Source organism: Nymphaea colorata, chromosome 12 (assembly GCF_008831285.2).
Source record: "Nymphaea colorata isolate Beijing-Zhang1983 chromosome 12, ASM883128v2, whole genome shotgun sequence".
Taxonomy (NCBI): Eukaryota; Viridiplantae; Streptophyta; class Magnoliopsida; order Nymphaeales; family Nymphaeaceae; genus Nymphaea; species Nymphaea colorata.
Window position 1 is genome coordinate 1,085,509 of NC_045149.1, and position 6,316 is coordinate 1,091,824.

The following is a 6,316-nucleotide window of genomic DNA, read 5'->3' on the forward strand; positions in this document are numbered from 1 at the left end:
TTGAAAATGAGAGAGAGCTTCATATTTGTTTTTCATAAAATAAACCCAAGTAGATCTAGAAAAAATGTCAATAAACATAACATAATATCTAAATTCATCCAAAGAATCTAGATGCAGGGCCCAAACATCAGAGTGAATAAGATCAAACGGTTGTTCACTAATAGAATCTGATAAAGAGAACTTTGGTATGGTCATTTTAGAAAACTTACAAATATCACATGTATGATTATCAAATAATGCTTGGGAAAAAGATAATTTAACGTTCGAAAAGATGGATGACCCATCCGTTGATGCCAGATTTCTGCCTCATTCAAAGAGCTTTAATTTGGTTTTTAGTACTTTATAACTTTTATAGACGATTGCTCTCGTAACACCTTTGTGTACTTGCTGAAGGACCATAGTGAAGTGCCTAATGTCGTAAAGACTTTCATCATTCTTGTGGAAACTCAATTTGAAACTTCTGTTAAGATCTTTCGGTTTGACAATACACGTGAGTAAATGTGTCATTCTGTTGATAGTTTCTTTCGACAAAGGGGGATTGTTCATGAGACAACCTGTAATTATATCCCTCCTCAAAATGGGGTTGTTGAACGAAAGAATCGTCAGCTGCTAAATGTCACCAGAGTCCTCTTGTTCCAATGACATCTTCCAAAGCAGTGGTGGGGGGATGCTATGCTTATTAATGCATATTTGATTAATCGCATGCCTAGTCGTGTGTTGAATGGGCGAACGCCTCATTGTATGTTAGCAGGGAGTCGTCAACCTTTTTCTCTTCACGTCGGGTCTTTGGTTGTGTCTGTTTTATTCACAATCACAGTACTAATATTAAAAACTTGATCCGAGGTATATTAAGGGAGTGTTTCTAGGCTATTCCCATACTCATAAAGGATATAAGTGTCTAGACCCTTCCACTGGTCGTGTCCATGTTACCAAAGATGTCACATTCCTAAAACATATTTCTTATTTTGGTGAGAATTCTTTTCAAGGAAAGAGGTCCACAACAAGAAAAGAGTATTCTCCAAATCAAGAGATTCAATTTACAGATTTTTTGGAATACAAAAAGGAAGAGATTCAGTTTATAGACCTTATAAAGCACAACAAGAATAATGACTGCTCAACTGGGAATGAGGAGGAACATGACCGTTTGTTTGGGCAGGTTTACTCTAGGAGAAGATTGACTGCAACAAAGCTCACTGGTGAGTTGACTAGTGATAAAAATTGTACTTTCAATCCTAATGCTACACCTTCCTTGGATGACCCAAGTCGTGCTCGAGAGATGTCGGTCGAAGGTACTCAGACAGAAGCTGAACGAAGAGTTACCCATTGCTCTTAGAAAGGGTATCAGGTCATGTACTCAACACCCTATTGGTAATTAAGCAAGAACTACAAATGTTTTATATTGTCTCTTTCTATAGTTGTGATTCTCAAGACTGTAACTGAGGTTCAGAGCAATTCCAAGTGAGCTCATGCGATGCAAGAAGAAATGGAAGCACTAAATAAAAACAGAACATGGGAGGTGGTAAATATAAATATCCCTGAAGTGACTCATCTGGTAGGATCCAAGTGAGTCTACACCATTAAATATAAGTCATACGGGAGTGTAGACATATATAAAGCTCGTTTGGTTGCCAAGGGGTTTAGTCAAAAATATGGATTGACTACTTGGAAACAATTACTCTGCAAAGATGAAGACAGTTAGAGTTATTATCTCCTTAGCAGTAATAAAGGAGTGGAATATGTACCAACTTGATATTAAGAATGCATTTCTTAATAGAGACCTTGAAGAGGAAGTGTATATGTGCATGCCTCCAAGATATGAGAAACCTCGAAAATGCTGTAGGTTGGAGAAAGCTTTGTATGAGCTCAAGCAATCTCCCCAGGCATGATTTGAATAACTTACTCATAATGAGACAACATGGATATCATCAAGAGAATGGAGATCATACTCTCTTTGTGAAGAGAAAGAAGCATAAAGTTACTCTTCTATTGGCATAAGTTGATGATAAGATTGTCATAGGTAATGATGAAGATGAAATAACAAAGTTAAAGGAATTGTTCGCTATCGAGTTCAACTTCAAGGACCTTCGTAAGTTGAAATATTTCCTTGGCATTGAAATTGCTAGGTTAGGCATAAGTCTTGTGTTAAATCAACGAAAGTACATTCTAGATTTATTAAAGGAGACTGGAAAACTTGGGTGTAGACCTGCTTCTACTCTTCTAGATGTTGGACACATGCTTAGTCTTAGAGATGGGGAGCATCTCTATGAAGATGTCAAGGGAAGATATCAACGTTTTGTTGGGAAGTTGATTTATCTTACTCTCACTAGACCTAATATTACCTTTGCTGTGAATGTGATGAGTCAATTCATGTGTGCTCCTACGGATACTGACTTGAAGGCTGTCGACGAGATTTTATGTTATTTGAAGAGGAATCCTTGCAAGGGCCTCTTGTATGTTAAGCAAGATTCTCTTCAGATTGAAGGGTATTCATATGCTGACTGGTCATGATTTGTTGATACTAAGAGAATCCACCTCATGCTACTGTGCTTACTTAGGAGGGAATCTCGTAGTGTGGAGGAGTAAGAGATAGGACGTTTGCTCTCGCTCCAGTGTTGAGGCTGAATATAGAGTTGTGGCCATGGAAGTCTCTGATTTGTTGTGGCTGAAAGTGCTATTGGCCGACATCGGAATAAAAATTGAGGAAACAATTAAGATGTATTGTGATAACAAGTATGCAATCAACTTGGCTAACAATCTGATATTACATGATAGAACGAAGCATGTGGAGATTGGCCATCATTTCATTCGGGAGAGAATTAATGCTAAAGAACTTGTTCTACCTTACATGAAGTCCGAAGACTAGACCGTTATGCTCTAAGAGCCCGCCCGATAACTTATCGAGCCGACTTAGTGCCTTGTTTTTGGGCTTGAACCCAGGCCCAAGTCGGGCCGGGTACCGTTTAGCCATTGGGTACTCGACCCGATACACAACCTTAATCTTACATGACTGCCAAGCAGCCAAGGGCTACAATGTTTTATCATCAACACCACACGGCATTGGACCCATGAGGCAAGGGAAAAGGAGGGGTGGACAATATGAAGCACTCTATTTGCTCACTCAGGAAGATCACCTATAGGCAATTCAGTGATTGATAATCGTGGTCTCGATTTGGTAAGGGAATTGAGTGATTAATGATCACGGTCAGGATTGGGTAAGTGTTTATTGGTCTGTTTTAAATGAGTTTCTTTTTCTTCAACAGCCGTGTCGACGACTGGGAGTTGGTTTTGTGTACATTGAGCTACTTCACACTAGTAAACAGATGATTAGAGTTGGTTTAAGAGTTTTGAGGAACAGGCTTTGCACAACATCAAATAATCGCCAAGCTAAGCGACATATTGCTCTGTTACTACTTTCACTCAATTACTTTTTTTTTTTATCGCTGTAATAAACATTTCTTCCTTTTAGATAGAAGGAGTTTACTTCACAATGTTATTTGAAATTCATTTACCAAAAAGTATAGAACTTTTAAAAAGGTGTTATGAAAAGGTGTTATTAGGAAAGGTGTAAAGGTGTTGTGTCACTTTTTCAAAATTATGAAAAAACACCTGAATATAGAACTTTTCTTTTTGATAAAGAATATGAATAAAATTGAAAATTAGGAAAAGTGTAAAGGTGTTGTGTCACTTTTTTCAAAATTATGAAAAAACACCTGAATGTGGAAATTTTCTTTTTGATAAAGAATATGAATAGATTTGAAAATTAATAGACAAATAGCAGAAAAGGTTTTATGCTTTGTCAGAAGTGGGAGTTGAAAGTTTCTTCAAGACGCCATTTGAGATTTATTTTACGAAACCTATAGCCATCACGAAGAAAAATGCAAAAGAAGTCGACCACCTTTTTAAATTAGAAAGAAACATGGAATTTTTATAGCTAAGTTGAAAATGAATAGACAAAAAGAAGAAATTATGTTAGGTACAATGTCAGAAGTGGGATTTGAACCCACGCCCTCTCTCGAGGACCAGAACTTGAGTCTGGCGCCTTAGACCACTCGGCCATCCTGACAGGGGATGAATAAACATGAACGTTATTATAACATTAGTAGTGACTGCCAGGTTTCATGGTTTGCAACGAAAACCAAAGGTAAGAAGTCCTTGACCATCCCTCGGGGCTACACGATTTGTACAGGAGCATACGTACGTGAATGTGAAGAAAACCAATTCAAACAGAAATCAATCATATGAAACACTCAAGTTTCTTTTCTTTTTTGACTGGAGATGGCAAGTGCGTTGGGAAAACGTATAGTTAATGTTGGCGAGAAGAGAGAGCGAGAGGCTTAAGAATAGATATGCAGTCGCGTAACAAAGAAGTGGTAATACGGCGAAAAATATCTGTATGGGTTTTTTATTAGACTATAACAAGCTAAAGTTAGGGACAAACTTTTTCTTTTTTCTTTACTTCTTTCGCCGGCCTACTCCTTAGGTATGTGAAAATCACTCAAACTTAACGCAGATTCAGACCATGTTCTGAGCCCCGCGTTTGAGCATTAATAAGCTGTTGGATTTTGGGCTTAATGCAATAGATCAAATTCTCAGATAGCTACGTACAATGTCCTTAATTTGTTTTTGATCCATGGATCAGATCGCTGTGGAAAGGTCAAAATCCCAGAGGATTAATCATAACCGCAAGGCATACATTGAAGGGGAGGTCATAAGCAGTAATATCAGAAAATGCAATTCCATGAGATGAAAAAGACATACTTAGTAAGATTGTAATCATGGAATATGATACTAATAAAAAACACTTATTCAATTCATGTGAGTGAGTGCTATTTTTTTTTACTGAAAACAGTGATCTGCATGACACTCAAATTGAAAGGTGCATTGTAAAACCAACCAGTTGGTCCAAAGCTGTGCATGATATGGACCCTGAAGAGGCTTTAACCTCTCCCTTGTGACCCGAATTTGATAAAAAAAAAAATGCTTATATTTATCTCACATTATATGAGAATGGTGAGGATATATATTTCTACGTAACACATAGAGGCTTTGCCTAATGTTGTAGAATATTCATTTGATACCTCATTAGGAATTGTGCATCATAATACATGTTGTTCCTCAAGTAAAGCCATTCATGCAAGTTTGGATAAAACCAGTGGTCAACAAATTGCAAAAAAAAAAAAATTACATTAAAAAAATTAAAAATTGTCACTTTGCCCCTGGTTAAGGGGCACCTTAGTTTAAATTTTCAAGGGGCACTTATATGTAAAAAACATAAAAAAAAAAAAAATTAAGGATCAATATAAAGAAACTAACCTCGGTCACTGGATAAGAAACAACCACAGTAAAGGTGTTTGCCGTCTACTCTTCGGGTGCAAGACTGCTGGGAGTAGCAGCGTCCCAGAACCTGTACTAACAAAGAAAAAACGAGTGCAAACAAGTGTTTGCCTTCTACTTTTAATTCGACACACTTCCACTGTAGCGTCGGAGATACAAATCTGTGCCCTCTCATAATCAAAATTTCTTTGGTATAATGTGCTTATCATAATAATAATCAGTTTGAAGGCTCTAAGCTGGTCCTCGAATTCAAGAAGTTCCGACACAAGAGAGTGAAGGCGTGATCAATAAAGGAGTGGACGAGCAAAATATGACATCCAGCTAATTATCTGGTAATATTTTTTTTGCATACATATTGAAAAATTTACAAATAACTCTTTAACATTTGGTGCATTTACAATTAACTGCCTAACAAAATGCTTGATCCTGTAAAGTAAGTTGCGCACAGGCACATGTTTTATGAGTGACAAAAATATTAAAAGAAATACAAAAAATTAAAATATTTAAGCTTAATATAAAAGACAATTTCTTTCAAAAAGAAATTTTATTAAACATATTTCCAATTTCCTTACAATTTCACATTTTTCACTCACTCAGTCACTCTCTCTCTCTCTCTCAAACATTTTTTAGCTAGTTATATATGTGGTACATTAGCAAATCTTTTGTGTTTGGTTAATTGTAGCACTGTAATTAAAAGCAAAAGAAAAAAAAAAGCATCCTTGACCCTTTGGAACAATATTATATTGACGACTTTTTACATGGTACAAGAATTAACACAAGAGGTTTCTTATCTAAAGAGGCGCAAGAGGATTGGACAAGTTACCGCACTTAAACATGAGACCAAGTATAAACATAGTAAAAACAATAAATACTATTAGAATACAACTCGCGATCCTAGTTAAATTACATTTTCTAAATTAACATGGAAAAATTAGTAAATTATTGTAATAATATAACACTTTAAAATTTTAGTTTTGTATTA

General features: G+C 36.3%; 1 non-coding gene across 1 annotated transcript; it reads right to left on the bottom strand.

Moving 5' to 3' along the window:
- Positions 1-3,979: 3,979 nt before the first annotated feature.
- Positions 3,980-4,063, bottom strand: TRNAL-CAA (transfer RNA leucine (anticodon CAA)). The gene has a single exon. It is a non-coding gene; the product is annotated as a tRNA-Leu (tRNA).
- Between the last annotated feature and the right edge of the window lie 2,253 nt (positions 4,064-6,316).